This window comes from Tenrec ecaudatus, chromosome 2, assembly GCF_050624435.1.
Source record: "Tenrec ecaudatus isolate mTenEca1 chromosome 2, mTenEca1.hap1, whole genome shotgun sequence".
Taxonomy (NCBI): Eukaryota; Metazoa; Chordata; class Mammalia; order Afrosoricida; family Tenrecidae; genus Tenrec; species Tenrec ecaudatus.
Genome location: NC_134531.1, coordinates 212,075,021 through 212,090,669, shown reverse-complemented (window position 1 = coordinate 212,090,669; position 15,649 = coordinate 212,075,021). Strand labels below are relative to the sequence as shown.

General features: G+C 47.0%; 1 non-coding gene across 1 annotated transcript; it reads left to right on the top strand.

The window, feature by feature from the left end:
* Nucleotides 1–997: 997 nt before the first annotated feature.
* LOC142441614 (small nucleolar RNA SNORA33) lies at nucleotides 998–1,132 on the top strand. The gene has a single exon (XR_012782979.1). It is a non-coding gene; the product is annotated as a small nucleolar RNA SNORA33 (small nucleolar RNA).
* Nucleotides 1,133–15,649: the final 14,517 nt, after the last annotated feature.

Below are 15,649 nucleotides of genomic sequence, written 5' to 3'. Positions count from 1 at the left end.
GAGGTATAAACATAGGCATGTACATTTGTAAATATATAACAACAGGGATATAAGTCTACGTACATATATTTGTACATTAAGTATTAAGGTAGGAGATGGACATTGAGCCTCTACTCAAGTCCTCCCTCAATGCAAGAACACTTTGTTCTAATAACCTGGCATTCTGTGGTGCTCACCTTTCTGACACAATCACTAAAGAGAAAATGGGTGCACAACTTAATATGGTGAAAAAAGCTTATGGTGCCCAGCTATTACAAGATATAGCACCTGGGGTCTTAACGACTTGGAGTTAAACAAACAGCCTTCTAGCAGGGAAGCAACAAAGCCCATATGGAAGAAGTACACCAACCCGTGTGATCATGAGGTATTTACGGGATCAGGCATCAGAAAACCCAAAACAAAAACCATTTGGATGTGAATGATGTCGGTCGCTATGGAGACCCAAGGTCCATTTGTAGACAACTCGACATCCCTCACAGAAGGATCACAAGGACGGGACAAGCTAGCCAAGGTGCAGTGCAGCACTATGAAACATACACCACTCCTCTAGTTCTTTAATGCTTCCTCCCACGACCACCACCCCATCATGACCCCAGTTCTATGTTACAAATCTGACTAGACCAGAGCATGTAAACTGGTACAGAAAAGAGCTCTCAACACATAGAATCCAGGACAGATAAACACTTCTGGACCAATCCTGAGAATAGCAATATCATGAGGGTAGGGTGAAAGTGAGGGGACAAGAGGAAACCGATGAAAATAATCAATGTACAACACCAACCCGCAGGGAGATGAACAACAGAAATGTGGGTGAAGGGAAACAGTGGATGGTGTAAAATATGAAAATAAAACTCATTTATAAATTATCCAAGGTTCACGAGGGGGGAGAGGGAAAAAAAGAGGAGCTGATACCAAAGGCTCAAGTAGAAAGAAAACGATGATGGCAACAAATATACAAATGTGCTTAATATAATTGATGTATGGATTGTTGTAAGAGCCCCCAATAAAATGATTTATTAAATTTTTTTAAATATCTGCAGAAATTTTTAAAAAGCTGGCAATAGCAGTAAAGCCATGTTATGAGCCTTAAGGATAATTGAGATCATTAAGGTCCCTGAAAGTGGCTACATTAAAAAAATTTTTAATAAATAATTAAAATAAAAATTGTATTAAGGAAGTTAATAAGTTGTAGGGCTGGTGAGAAATACCCGGGACAGTTGTGATCAGGACAAGGTACAAAGTTCTTTCAGGTCTGATAATAAATGCCCAAAGAGGCATGCCATTCTGCTGTAAGCTGCAGCCCAAGGCATTCAGTTCAAGCTCCAAGGGTCAGCAAGCCCACTGTCCTGAATGAAGTCCCAGAAGCACCCCACTCCAGTAAGCCTCAGCTTGAAGGCACTCAGCTCCTCCCAGCTTCCCAATTAAGTGCTCAGAGGCACCCCACTCCGTAAGCTAGCTTTCTGCACAAAAGCACTCAGCTTTACTTGCTCTATGGCTGTGTTCTCCACCTTCCTCGGGCCACGACCCTTTCATACAGTTCCTCACCTTGTGGTGACCCCCAGCCATAAAATGATTTTCATTGCTATTTCATAACTGTAATTTTGCTACTGTGATAAATCATCAGGTAAATAAATGTCTGATATGCAGGATGTATTTTTATTGATACAAATTGAACATAATTAAAACATAGTGATTAATCACAAACCAATATGTAATTATATATTATGTAATATTTATTTCTAACTACAAATAAATGAAATTTTGTCTTGCAGCATGGTGTAGCATGGGTAACACAGCAAACTACATTGCGTGACAGGATGCGTAAAAAGCCAACATCCGTGCAAAGGTTGAGATCGCTTCTTTTTCACCAGATCAGAAATTCTCAGGCAGTCTTTACAAGAGCACAACAAAGATCATCTTCCACAACAAGTCTACTTCCGAATTTAGACTTGATAACAACAAGCTGGAAAACCCTGTTACACAAAGATATGTTGTTGGAAATGGGAGAATTAAGACACAATGCCGTCTCAGACAGAACAGGATATGACTGCAAACACTTGATCCAGAATTTTGTAACTGGCATTGTAGAGAAATCAGTTCTCACTGCATCACTATGAGAATTCCTCTTGTGTTATCTCAGGAACATCTTCAAGTTTGTGAATGGGTGCAAAGGGGGTATCAGGCAGAGGAGTCATGACTTGGTTCCTCCTAAGACCATCGGAAATATGTGTTTTCCAATGATCTTGGGCGACCCCTGTGAAAGGGTCATTCCATCCCCAAAGTAGTCGAGACCCACAGGCTGAGAACTGCTGCTCTATGGGTTGGTAAGTCCATCCCTCTGTTCCATGCTCTGGCTCCTGGTTCTGCTGCTGCTTCTCGGATATTGTAGCTGACGTCTGGATCCAGGAGGTTTGCTGTGCGGGGATCCCAGGCCCAGAGGGTAAGTTCCAATCCAGGCTCTTGACGGTAGTGAGATCCCTTCTCCTGCTTCTCAGAGGGGTCATTTTATACACAGCAGGATGGCACTCTAGGGAATCCTATTTATAATGGCTCACAGGTGAATCCTATCAGTATCTTCCTCCACCTTCTTACTAGATCCTTTCATGGGAGTTAGAGATCTGAGCTAGAGGAGCTACATTAATAATTCACTGCTCCTGCAGAATGATTTCAGACCTAGACCACCAGGCCTTTCTTCCTAGTCTGCCTGAGCCTAGAAACTTTGAGGAAGCCTATTCGGCATTATAGCAACCTCAAAGCTTCTGATGACAGAGGTGGTGGAGATGCTATGGTGTATTGATTGGGAGTCAAATCTGGGTTTCCTACATGGAAAGAGAAAATTCTACCCATGAACCACCACTGCCCTCTGAGAACCATTTAACCGATCTCTAAAATGGGAATTACCCTCAACCTAAATAGAGATTTTAAGACACTGGATAAGTTAATGCTTTTCAATGCAATTTAAAGTTAGAGCTCAGTCAATAATACGATTTGTCTTTTCAAGAGCCAAGAAAATCCAAAAGATCATTTTCTCTGTGACGGGAACTCGATGCCCACTTATTAATCCAATTAGAACATTGTCCCTGCCTCCCCCTCCATCTACTGTCTAGTGAACCTCTGCTCACCGCTTGCTAGCCAGCGACTTGCAACCCCATTTAAAGCACCAGTTGGTAATTTACTCTAATTAACTCGCCATGCCAACTCTGCACATTAAAAATGCCCACAGAGGAGCCAGTCTCATCTGAAAGGCAATGAGGCAGCAAACAAGAAAATTGGGGACCCAATTTAGGCATGCAGCCAGTCACCCTGGAGTCAACTATCACTCGTAGGGACCCCGTGTAGCCCAGAGCCTGGGCCTCGTGTCCTCTTGGCGATCTTAAGGAGATCTGAATCCGTTGCTCGGTTGCTGGGTCACGCTGTCTCCGTGAGGGCTTCTTTCCTATCACAGGCCCTCCAGCAATTGCTCTTTCTGTGTGGCGCCTCCGAAGGAAGCAAGCTGGAGTCTTGCCTTCTTCAACATTAAGCAGCAGCCCAGTGCCTAGTTCTTTCTTTTTTAAAAAAATTGATTTAGTGCCCAATCTGAACCCACCACACCGAGGCAAAACATTAAGGGTGCACAACAGAACAGCAAGGGGAGCAGAACAAGGAAGTCCCGAGGGAACACCAAAAGTACACTTTGGGGCCAGGACATGGCACCCAATCAGACTGACCAAAAAACACTCCTAAGGTCAACAAACAGACCTTGAGCTACTTACAGACTTTTCTTTCTTTCTTTTTTGTCATTGTTTTTTTTGTAGTTGTTGTTGTTTTGTTGCTTTGTTTTGCTCTGTCTTGTTTTTGTGCATGTTATTATCTCTGCAGGTCTATGTAGATAAGATAGGCTGGATAAACAATCTGGAGGAGAAAACAACGGGACCCACAGTTCCGGTAGGCCATGGGAGAGGGGGAGGTGGGGGAAAGGAAGTGATTTAACAAACCCAGGGACAAGGGAACAACAAGTGACCCAAAATCAGTGGTGAGGAGGGTGTAGGAGGCCTGGTAGGGATTGATCAAGGGTAATGTAACCCAGAGGAATTACTGAAACCCAAATGAAGGCTGAGCATGATAGTGGATCAAGAGGAAAGGAAATAGAGGAAAGAACTAGGAGGCAAAGGGCATTTATAGAAGTCAAAATACAGGCATGTCCATATGTAAATATATTTATATATAATGATGGGGAAATAGATTTATGTGCATATATTTATAGGTTTAGTATTAAGTTAGCAGAAGGACATTGGGCCTCCACTCAAATTCTCCCTCAATGCAAGAAGACTTTGTTCTATAAAACTGGCATTCCATGATGCTCACCTTCCCGACATGATCGCTGAAGACAAAGCATAAGCAAATGTGGTGAAGAAAGCTGATGGTGCCCAGCTATCTAAAGATATAGTGTCTGGGGTCTTAAAGGCTTGAAGATAAATGAGCACGATCTAGCTGAGAAACAACAAATCCCACTTGGAAGAAGCACAGCAGCCTGTGTGATCATGAAGTGTTGATGGGATCAAGTATTAAGCATCAAAGAAAAAAATATCATATCATTGTGAAGGAGGAGGAGTGCGGAGAGGGGACCCAAAGCCCATCTGTAGGCAACTGGACATCCCCTTACAGAAGGGCCTTAGGGAGAAAACAAGCCAGTCAGGGTGCAGTGCAGCAACGATGAAACATACAACTTTCCTCTAGTTCTTTAGTGCTTCCTCCCTCCCACCCCCCACACTATCACGATCCCAATTCTACCTTACAAATCCGACTAGACCAAAGGTTGTACACTGGTAAGCTAAGGACTGGAAACACAGGGAATCCAGGACAGATGAACCCCTCAGGACCAGTGGTGAGAGTGGCGATACCGGGAGGGTGGAGGGAAGGTGGGGTAGAAAGGGGGAACTGATTACAAGGATCTATATATAACCTCCTCCCTGGGGGGATGGACAGTGGAGAAGTGGGTGAAGGAAGACTTCCGACGGTGTAAGATATGATAAAAATAATAATACTTTGTAAATTATCAAGGATTCATGGGGGACAGGGGAGTGGGGAGGGAGGGGGAAAATGAGGAGCAGATGCCATGGCCTCAAGTAGAAAGTAAATGTTTTGAGAATGATGATGGCAACAAATGTACAAATGTGCTTGACACAATGGATGGATGTATGGATTGTGATAAGAGTTGTACGAGCCCCCAGTAAAATGATTTTTTTTAAAGACTGACATCAGATGGAACTGCTGAGTTTTCTTAACACACAGGATAATTTAAAAGACTAAAAATTCTTAATAAATTTATTCCGCTGTTTTTGAACCAACTTATAAAACAGAGCTGTTCCCCAATAAGGTTACAGGTGTGGGTTCAGGTTTAATGAAGCCGTACTGTGTGGAACGTGATGATGGCAACATGTGTACAAATGTGCTGGACACACTGTATGTATGGATTGTAATAAGAGCTGTATAAGCCCCCCAAAAAGTGATTTAAAAAATATTTAGGCCGTTAACTTGAAACCTTGGCACAAGTATTCATTGCAGAATTCAGAGGCAAAGACAGATACCCCCAAATCATGGCTCTCCTCCAACTTGTCCGGCTGGATGAGCACGGAAAGCCGGTCAGATCCACTGCACGCCCGGCACACAGTCCTGTTCTGTATCCTGCTCCAGTAAGGAACGGGCTTCACGGACTCCAAGGACTCCTCTCTGTCAAGGGAACTCGCCGCCCCCTTAATAAGTCCAATTAAAAAGTGGCCGCTGCCTCCCCTGCTACCTCCTGCTCCAACAATTGTTGGAGAGCATTCCTGGCTTCCTCGAGTTGCAGCCTTCCTCGTGGCGGGGCCACTGGGCCAGAGACTCAAGCATCCATCTGGCTCATAATGTGTCAATTGACTGCAACCTCGGAGAAATTCAAGTAACCTTCCAGAATCAGCTCCAGCATAGCCTTGCTCACTTGCTGGAGATAGGGGATTCGAGGTCCAGATCCAAACATGGTTACCAGCTGCCATGTCAAACCTGAAACCCCTCAGTACCTTTTGTTTTTCAATACTTTTATTGGGAGCTCTGACATCTCTGATCACAATCCGTACATTCATCCAGCGTGTCAAGCGCATTTGCACATATGCCGCCATCATCATTTTCAAAGTATTCTCTTCCCACTTGAGCCCCTGATAACTGCTCCCCATTTCTTCCCCCTCCACCCCCCACCCAACCTCCCTCACAAACCCTGGATAAATTATAGGTTATCTTTTCCCATATCTTATGTCATCCTCCGTCACTCCTCACCCACTTTTCCGTTATTCGTTCCCCTGGGAGGGGGTTATAGTTTGATCCTTGTGATCGATTCCCCCTTGCTCTTCCTGCCATCCCTTAACCCTCAGGATCTTTTAAATCCTTGGGAGATTTTATCCACCATGGGATACCTTTCCCTTCCAGATGCACTCCCACCTTGAGTTCCTTGAAGACTCCAGGGCCTACGTCCTCTAAGATGGGTCTCTTCATTCCCCTGTCAGTTCATGGTCAGGACACCACAATTCGAAGGCATGGATTCGTATATTAACTCTCAGCTTCAAGCTGCTGGGAGAGGGGGCTGCTCATTAAAGAAATGAAAAGGTCAAGACATGCTAGCACATTCTCATGGCGTGTTCAGAAGTCCATACTTGGGACAAAAAAAGAAAACCGCAGTGCGCAGCACAAGCAGAGACCAAGATACTCCAAGCAGTGAGCATCTGGCAAGTCGTCAGGGCTGGAGGGTGCTGATCACAGAGGGTAGCCATCGAAGGAAAAGAAAGACGATGCTGTCCGTCAACCGTGCAGACAGACAGAATGAATGCAAGGGCTTCCTCCCTCCCCAGCAGCTGACACCTTGTCTCGAAACCTTACAAAGGAAAAGAAAAAACGATGGTCAAGGTGATCCCATGCAATGTCAGAGTAGCACTGGGCTCCAGAGGGCAGCCAGTGGTTGCTGAGCTTTGTTTTTTCCAATCATAAATTATCGGGCCTTTTTTCTAAGGAACTCTGCACCTCCAGGCTGTGGGTGAGTAGCAAAGTATGGTTTGCCTCACCCCAGGGACCCCACCCAAAGCTTTCTGGCATTCACAGTCTGCCAAGCGTCCTGGGCAAGAGGTACGAGCAGGGAGGCCACGTGGGTGAGGCTGCGTCTCCCGGGAGGCTGGCGTGGCCACAGCATTTCTTTCCCTGCTTTTCTGTCAGCAGGTGGGTGGAGAACGGGAGGAAGCCAGCGCCGCTCCCACAGTGCCAAGTCTGGCAGTCTGAGAAGAAGGCTTAGGAGTCAACTACTCAGAAGCTCATGAACACCTGTCGAGTACATGGTCTGCTGGAGTAAACATAAACAAAGCTCAGCCGATCCCGGCCCATCACGGTGGCTGTCTGTTAAGGTGCGGGTAACAGAATAACTAACCAACCAATAATAACAGCAACAGAAGCCAACCTCCTTAGTGGGAGGTCGATTTCGACTCCTGGTGGCCCCACGTGCTACAGGCTAGAGCTCCGCCCCTAAGGCCCTCTTGGCTGTGATCGTGATGAAAGCAGACCCCCCCCCCCCAGGGCTTTCTTCTGTGGCCCCTGCCCGTGAGTCAGCGCCACCAGCTTTTCAGTTTGTAGATAAGCACAAACGGTGCCACCAGGGGACCACCAATCCACAGTGATAGAAACAAAAGGGGGAAATGTGTGTCTCCCACCCCAAGAAGCCTGGAGGGATGCCCCTTGTGGGAGCTTCTACAGTGGCAGACGTCAGGTCCAGCACCTCAGCAGTTCAGAGCACTTTCCTCAAGGTCACTGTTGCTGCCCGGGAGGCGGGAGCTGCCAGGGTTCTGCACTCCTCCCCTGGGATGGAGGTAGGCATGGGAGGAGGCCATTGCAATGGGTGCTGGGTTACCACCCAACAGCCCCTCGGAGCATGCTTGAGGACCTGGCCACCGACCCGCGCGGTCCGGAACCCACCAGGAACGGTGGGAGAGGCAGCATGTTCCTGACTAGGTCTCTGCCTCCCTGTCGTGAGGCTGCAGCGTTACTCATCTGCTTGTTGCAACCTGCCCGCACTCCATGCTGGGTGCTTGCTTCCTCCCTGGTACCTGGCAGCCTGGTTTATTTATGAGCCTAATGTACACACCGATGGAGTCCTGACTAAGGGAGCAGCCCATCTGTAACCCGCCCCCTGAGGATGGGGTGAAACAGATTCCAAGAAAAGCCCGAGGGCACCTCTGCAGGGAACCAGCCAGGGAGGGCACAGCCTGTGGATTGGCACGGCTGTGGGAGGAGGGCTGGAAACGGATTGCCCCTGCCCCCCCAGGGCGGCTGGGAAATGGAGGAGAGAGCCAGTGAGCTGTGGGGCAAGAACAATGGCTTGTGCTCAGGCCCGGGGTGCAGCTCAGGCCCGGGGTGCAGCTCAGGCCCGGGGTGTAGGAAACAAGGGCCAGCCTCAGAGCTTAGGATCCAGCTCTGCCAGACCCCAGGGAGCAAACTTTTCCCTGGCAGTTTCCTCCTCTCAGTGGTGTGGCTGCTGGGAGGGGTCAAGGTAGCAACCGGGTGTGGTCGAGTGTGGATAAACATGGCTGCGCTCTTGTCATGCCGAATTCACACCACCTTGACACTTCTTTCCTCGGGACACGGTGCCTATCCTGCACGACTGGAATCGGGCTGGGCCATGTGATCCACAGCGGCCAATGGGTTCAGGCAGAAGTGGCATCGTGCCAGTTCTAAGCCTTCCTGCATTGCTCCCAACCATCACTATGGGAAGGTCACATGACAGCGCCAGCAAAGAGTTCCGTGACCGTCCGGCTGTGGGGCAGGACAGTCCAAGGCCACAGCCTAGGCCTTTCACCATTGCGATAACATGGAAGGGAACTTGCTCTTCAGGAGAGCAAGGAAACATCTCAGAATCCTGCTTGGCACTGGTGGGGTATTCCTGGGGATTGAGCTCTTGTTGGAAGGAATGCCCTGACCTTTCTTCCACTCCCCCACACCACCCCCTCCACCAGGTATCCTGGAGTCTTTAAACAAACCCAGTGGAATCCTTATTTTCCACGCAGAAAGCTCAGGTTTGGTCCCTAGCCAGGGCACCTCATGTGCAGCCACCGCCCATCTGTCCGTGCGGGCTTCCCTGTTGATCAGATGCTCAACAGCTATGGGCAGTGCTCCAAGATTAAGATAAGATGAACCAGGGAGAAAGACCTGGCGTTCCACTTCCCAAAAGTCAGCCAGTGAAAATCCAATGGGAAACAGTTGCTCATGGGGATGGCATAGGACTGAGCAGTGTTTGGTCCCATTATGTCTATGTGTGGGGTCACCATGAATTGGAGGCTGACCTGACAGCAGCTAACAGAAATCACTCTTATAAAGACGAATTAGGATCATTTACAGGCATGCTCAGTAAATCTGGGATCCCAATGTTCAATGTTAATGTCCCAATAGATTTACCCTCCTTCTCCAGTGGCTGCTGGGTAAGGGTCAGTGTTGTACCACTGTGTTAGTCTGGGTAGACCAGAGAATCAAATTCATAGATAGTCTTATGTGTATAAGAAAGAACTTTATATACAAAAGCAATTGAATATTGAGAAAACATCCCAGCCCAGTCCAGATCAAGTCCCTAAGTCTGATATTAGCCCATATGTCTGATACCAATCTATAAAGCCCTCTTTAGACTCATGAAACACAGGCGATGAGGCCAAATGCAGGAGGATCACAGGCCAATGGGTCTTGTGGATCCAGTGGCGGTGGAAACATCTCAGCACTGCCAGGGGTCTTCACATGTCTTCTCCAGCAACAAGGCTCTGGCTGCCATCAGCCTGTCTCCATGTGGCTTGTCAACAAGATTGTCGTGCAGGGTCTGAGCGACTGAGCATGGGTCCTGCTTCCAATGAGCTATTTATCTCCTTCGTGCCTCCACATGAGATCATCAAGCTGCCACCTGATTGACAGGCTAAACTCCACCTCTTCACTCTTAAGTCTCAAATTGACAACAGCCAACCATCAAGTTTGTTCTGGCTCAAAGAGACACTGTCTTTCAGGTCAATTTCTTCTTCTTTTCTTTTCTTTCTTTCTTTTTTTTTGCTAAAGCAAACAGAAATGTATGTTCTCTGTGTTTAGGAGGTTAGAAGTCTGAACTCAAGGTGCCAGCACTAGGGGCAGGCTTTCTCTTTTTGTTAGTTCTTGAGGGAAAGTCCTTGTCTCTTCTCAGCTTCTGCCTCTGGGCAATCTCCTTGTAGGTTGACATCAGTCTTTAATTCAATTTCTCCTCCCCTTCCTCCTCTCCCTCCTCTCCTCCTCCTCCTTCTTCTTTTCTATGTTGTGATTTGGGTGAGAGTTTAGAGAGCAAACTGGTTTTCCATTCTAGCCCACACACCATTTGTGTCAAGATGCCAATTATAATCTCCACAATGTTTCCCATTTCTCTGACTTTTTCTTCTGCCTTCTGAGTTTTATCCCCTTGCAAAAGTTGCCCTTTTGAGTTTAAATGGTTAATGGTTCCAAGCATTGCCATCTCTCTGGTCTTATTGCTCCCTCTGTAGGGCTGCCTATTGTCGGTCTGAAGGTTGAGCCAAGGGGTGAGCTCAGTTCCAGGCTTGAAGGAAGTCCAAGACCAGTCTTGAGGGTTCCATCCGTCTCTACCTGACCAGTAAGCCTGGTCTTTTTTTGTGATTTTGAACTTGAGTCCATGTTTTCTCCCACTCTATCTAGGACCTCCTTATGTGGTTTTTTTTGGAACCAGCAGCAACGGTAGCTGGGTACCATCTAGTTCTTCTAGTCTCAAGGATGTTTAGGCTGAAATTTGTGAGGCCAGGCAACTTTAATTTTCTTCACTCTTCTGTGCTTCAGACCAAGAGTGACCAATAATTGCATCTCAATATACAAAATAGCTTTTCGGTTGTTTCCTTTTTTATTTTAACAATACAAGTCAATGGTTTCAACATATGAAAAAGAGTTATGGAATCATCACCACAATCAATTTTGGAACATTTTCTTTTACTCATATTTAGAATATTCTGATACTCATTAGGAGCCCTGGCGATGTAGTGGTTTATATGTTGGCCTGCCAAATATGAGATCAGCAGTTCAAAGCCACCAGGTGCTCCGTGGGGGAAAGATGAGGCTCTCTATTCCCATAAAGAGTTCAAATCTCAGAGTTAGATTCCCATTTGCCCTCCAAATATCCTGCTGTAATCCAAAGAAACTGTTAATCCAGCTATTATCTCTATAGATTTACCTATGCTGAATTTCACATAAAGAAAACAATATGTGTGGGGGGTGGGGAGAAAGCAGGAACTGATAGCAATGATGGGTGTATAACACCCACACACACCCCAAGGTGGACAAACAATAGAAACGTGAGTGAAGGTATACAGCAGACAGTGTACGATATGAAAAAATAATATATAATTTATCAGAGGTTCACAAGAATAGAAGGGTGGGAGGGAGGGGAAAGAGGAGCTGATACTAAGGGCTCACGTAGAAAGATAATGTTTCGAAAGTGATGATGGCAACATCTGTACAAATTTGCTTGATATAATTTAGTTATGGATTGTTATACTATCTGTAAGAGCCCCTAATAAAATGATTTACATTAAAAAGGAAAGAAAGAAAACCATACCAGAAATAACTGGGGGACTTCTGGAAAGATGGCACCCAGATAGAATCATCCGCCCGGTGCCCCCATTGTTAGATCAGAAACGTAAGAGGTGAGGGAAAGAGAAAGTAGACCTCATTCTAGTGCACCATTCATTGAGGGACAGCATTCCTGCTCAGAGCAGCTCATTCACAGAGAGGACTGCAGGGCTGGCCTCAGCTTGAGACATGAGTCCCCTCCCTAGATGTCAGCTCTACAGAGGACAACACTGAAGATACAGTTCGGGGAATGTGGCCAGTCTGACCCCTCCACGTGGGGGCACACCCAGAGGGGAGTACAGCAGACCAGCCATGGGAGCAAAGCCATAAAGTCCCTGAGGAATCCGGATTGCAGATTTCTGACTCAGGGGGCAGCACTTGGCACCTCATCTGAACTGGATGGGGGTTACCCACAAGGGGGCCATGCTGGGCGTATAAAGGTGTAACAGCAGTGGAGGGGAGGCCCTAGGCAGCTCCATCCCTGACTGAAGGAAGAGCAGTGAGGGCTTGTAGGCGGTGCATCCTTTGGTCACAAATGCTGAGCACTGAGAGGGTATCCGTTAAGTGCTGTTAGGCAAGCGGGTGCTGGGGTGTGGAACCATAAACAAATGGGATGGACGGATGGACTCTAACAGGGCCCGCGGGCTATTTACCAGAGAGAAGCTCATCTACTCAGGGTCAGAGCAGTTAGACGTGCAACTATGTGTATGTTGTTTTGTTTGTTTTTTTCTTTTCTTTTCTCTTTAGGTGTCTGTCCATGTAAGAGAGGCAGGATAAGCAAGCCCGAGGAGTCGGCGACGGCAGGGAGGGGAGCGGTGAGCCAATAACGACAGGGACAGGAGAATAGCAAGGGTTCCAAAATGGACAGTGAGGGGGGTGGCATTCCTAGATGTGTTGGATCAATTGAAATGTATCCAAAAGCCATTACTGAGAGGTGAATGATGGGTCAACATGATAGTGGGGCAGGAGGAAAGAAGAAGAATGTAAAATTTACATATAGAGGTGTAAATACAGATATGTATATATGTAAATATATAAATATAGGCATATTGTCCATTAATATATATGCAAACACAACAAGGAAGCAGATGAACTTTGGGTCTCTATTTAAATCTTACCTCAGTACAAGAATAGTTTGTTCTAATAATGTGGCTCTGTATGATACTCACCTTCCTGACACGATCACTGAAGACAAAATGGGCACGTAAGCAAATGTGGCCAAAAAAAAAAAAAGCTGATAGTGCCTCACTATTACAAGATATAGCATCTGGGGTCTTAAGGCTTGATGTTAAACTAGCAGCCACCTAGCTGAGCAGTAACCAAGTCCACATGGAAGAATCACACCAGCCTGTGCGATCATGAGGTGTTGATGGGACTAGGTATCAGAAGATCAAAAGCAAGCAATCAAATCGATGTGAAGGAGCATGGACAAACTGAAGGCCCAAAACCCATCTGTAAGATAATGGGACAGTCTCTCACAGAAGGGCCACACGGAAGGGATGAAGTATCCAGGATGCAGGACAGCACTGAGGAACCACATAACTATCCTCTGGTTCTTTAGTATTTCCTCCCCTTACTATTCTGGTCTTACTTTTACCTCATTAATGTGTTGAACCTACGTATGCTCATTTGCATAACTGGGATCATTGGATGCATGAAAGCCAGGGTGGCCGGCCCTTCTGAAAGAGTGATAGGAGTAGTGATTCTCTGAGGGTACCGGACGAGGGGGATACGGGTGGGTAAGGAGAGCTGACAGCAGTGATGACTAGCTAACCTCACTCGAAGGAAATGAACAACAAATTTGGAAGTGAACAGATACATTGGAGGTGTAAAGATACAGCAGAAAAATAATATATATTATAAAAATAAGGGTTCCTGGGGGGGTGGGGGGGGGAAGGAAGGAGATAAAGGGGAACTGATGTCAAAGAGTTCAAGAAGAAAGAAAATGTTTTTAAACAGATGGTGGCAGCAATTGTACAATTAAGCTTGATCTAACTGAATTATGCATTGTGGTGATATCTGTAAGAGCTCTCAATAAAATGATTAATTTAAAAAGCTACAATAACAAAATAAAACACATAAAAACCACAATCCAAAAGAAAGCATAAAACAATAAAAACGAGAACAAATTTAAATGGGTCAAAAGGGAGAACAAATGATAACTGTTCACTTTAACCTACCTATGTCTCATTAGCCAGCACTAGAATACACTCTGCCTAATAGCAAGGTTATCCACATGCCTGCTCAATGGTCAGAAGGGCGTCTCTGAAGGCTTTGATCTACACGGGCACTCTGCAAACGGATTTTGAGCTTTCACTACATTCATAACCTTCTACAAACCAGCTGCTCAGAATTGAATCTCTAATACTGGTCCTTACTCCAGTCTTAGATTTTATTGCATACAATCCTTGAATCACACAGGCTAGTGTTCAGATAGCTGTTTTTAAGACTCCAGTCACTACTCACCAAAGTATGATATAGCATATTCTTTGTGGACTATCTTACGCCAATTGACCTAGGTGTCCCCAGGACCATGGCCCTGAGCCCCCATGCTGGGCAGTCATGTACAGTGGTACACCCCCATGCTGGGACCATGGCCCTGAGCCCCCATGCTGGGAAGTCTTGTACAGTGGTGAACACAGCAAGTGCTCAAACAGGTGGCAAATAATCATGTGAACCCTGCACAATCATCAAGATCCCCTGGAGGTCAAAGCAATGTAGGTGGAGTCCCACCCTGGATTCAGTAAGCCTGGAGTAGGGCCTGAGAATCTGCAGTTGTAACAAGTTCCAGGTGAAACTGATGCTGCCTGTCCCAGGGCTCACTTTGAGAATCACTCTCAAAGTGAGTGGACAGAAGCATATAAAGGAGCCCTGGGAGCATAATGGGTTACCTGCTAACTGGACCTGCAGTTTAACCCCTCACCCCAAAGGCTCTTGGGAGAAAGATGGGGCTCTCTCCTCTTGCACTTATTTGCAGCCTCGGAAACCCCTGGGAGCAGTTTTTCTCTGTCCTATAGAGTCACTGTGAGTGAGGAGCGGCGAGTCCTGGGTGGTGAAAAGAGTCAGCAAGCTCACTGCTAACCAGAAAGCGGAGGTTCAAGCCTACTTGGAGGGGCCTGAGAAGAAAGGTTGATCTACTTCTGTTGAAAACGCTGGGACGCTCTGGTCTACCCCAACACTCGGGCTGCCTGGAGTCAGGGTTGACTGTTGGCAACTATTTCTTGCTTTGTTTTGCCTTCTGGTGCCAAATGGCCTGGCTCCGGCTCACATGACTGTGGGCAAGTTAACCTGGCTCAGATGCCTCAGTTTCCTTATCTGTAAAAGGGAGATTATAATAACACCTGCTTCGACCTGGCAAATGCCATGTAAATGTTGGTTATTTAAAACCTAAATAAAGACACAGACGAGGCAGCCAGAAAGCGAGAGAACAGAAAAAGCAAAACTCTCCCATTGGCCCGTTGTCACAGGAGCTCTGGCCTGACTTCAGGACCTCACTGCGGGCCGCCAGTGCCAGCTCCTCATGGTCAGAGGATCTCAAGGTCAAATTTAGACTCTGAGGCCCCAGGCCTGCAATCGCCTGGACTTACCAAACCAGAAGAGCCAGTTGCGGTGAGTACAGGACACAGCACTAGGAGCTGAACGGAAGGGAAAGACTCGCTGGGTCCCCAGGAGCCCTGGTGGCACCGCAGGTCAGACAACGAACTGGAACCAAAAGAGTTGACCGTTCCACTGGTCTTCTTCTGTAGAGATGGACAGCCTCAGGCGCCCGACGGAGCCGTCTGCCAGAGGGTTGCTGGGCATGTAATAGACCCAACAACCCAGCTGCAGAGAGCACAGTACAATCCAGCCCTTTCCCTTGGCATTGCTTGAGCCCCTGAGGTCCAGGGGGGCTGAGGCAGGGGTCCTGAGCTTGGCCTTCCCTCACTACCAGGCTGGGTCAGACATGCCCACCCCCAGATACAGCGGGACTGTGCAGTCTCTGCTGTCCAGGCTAGGGGAAAGTGCAGTCCCCACCTCCCAGGGC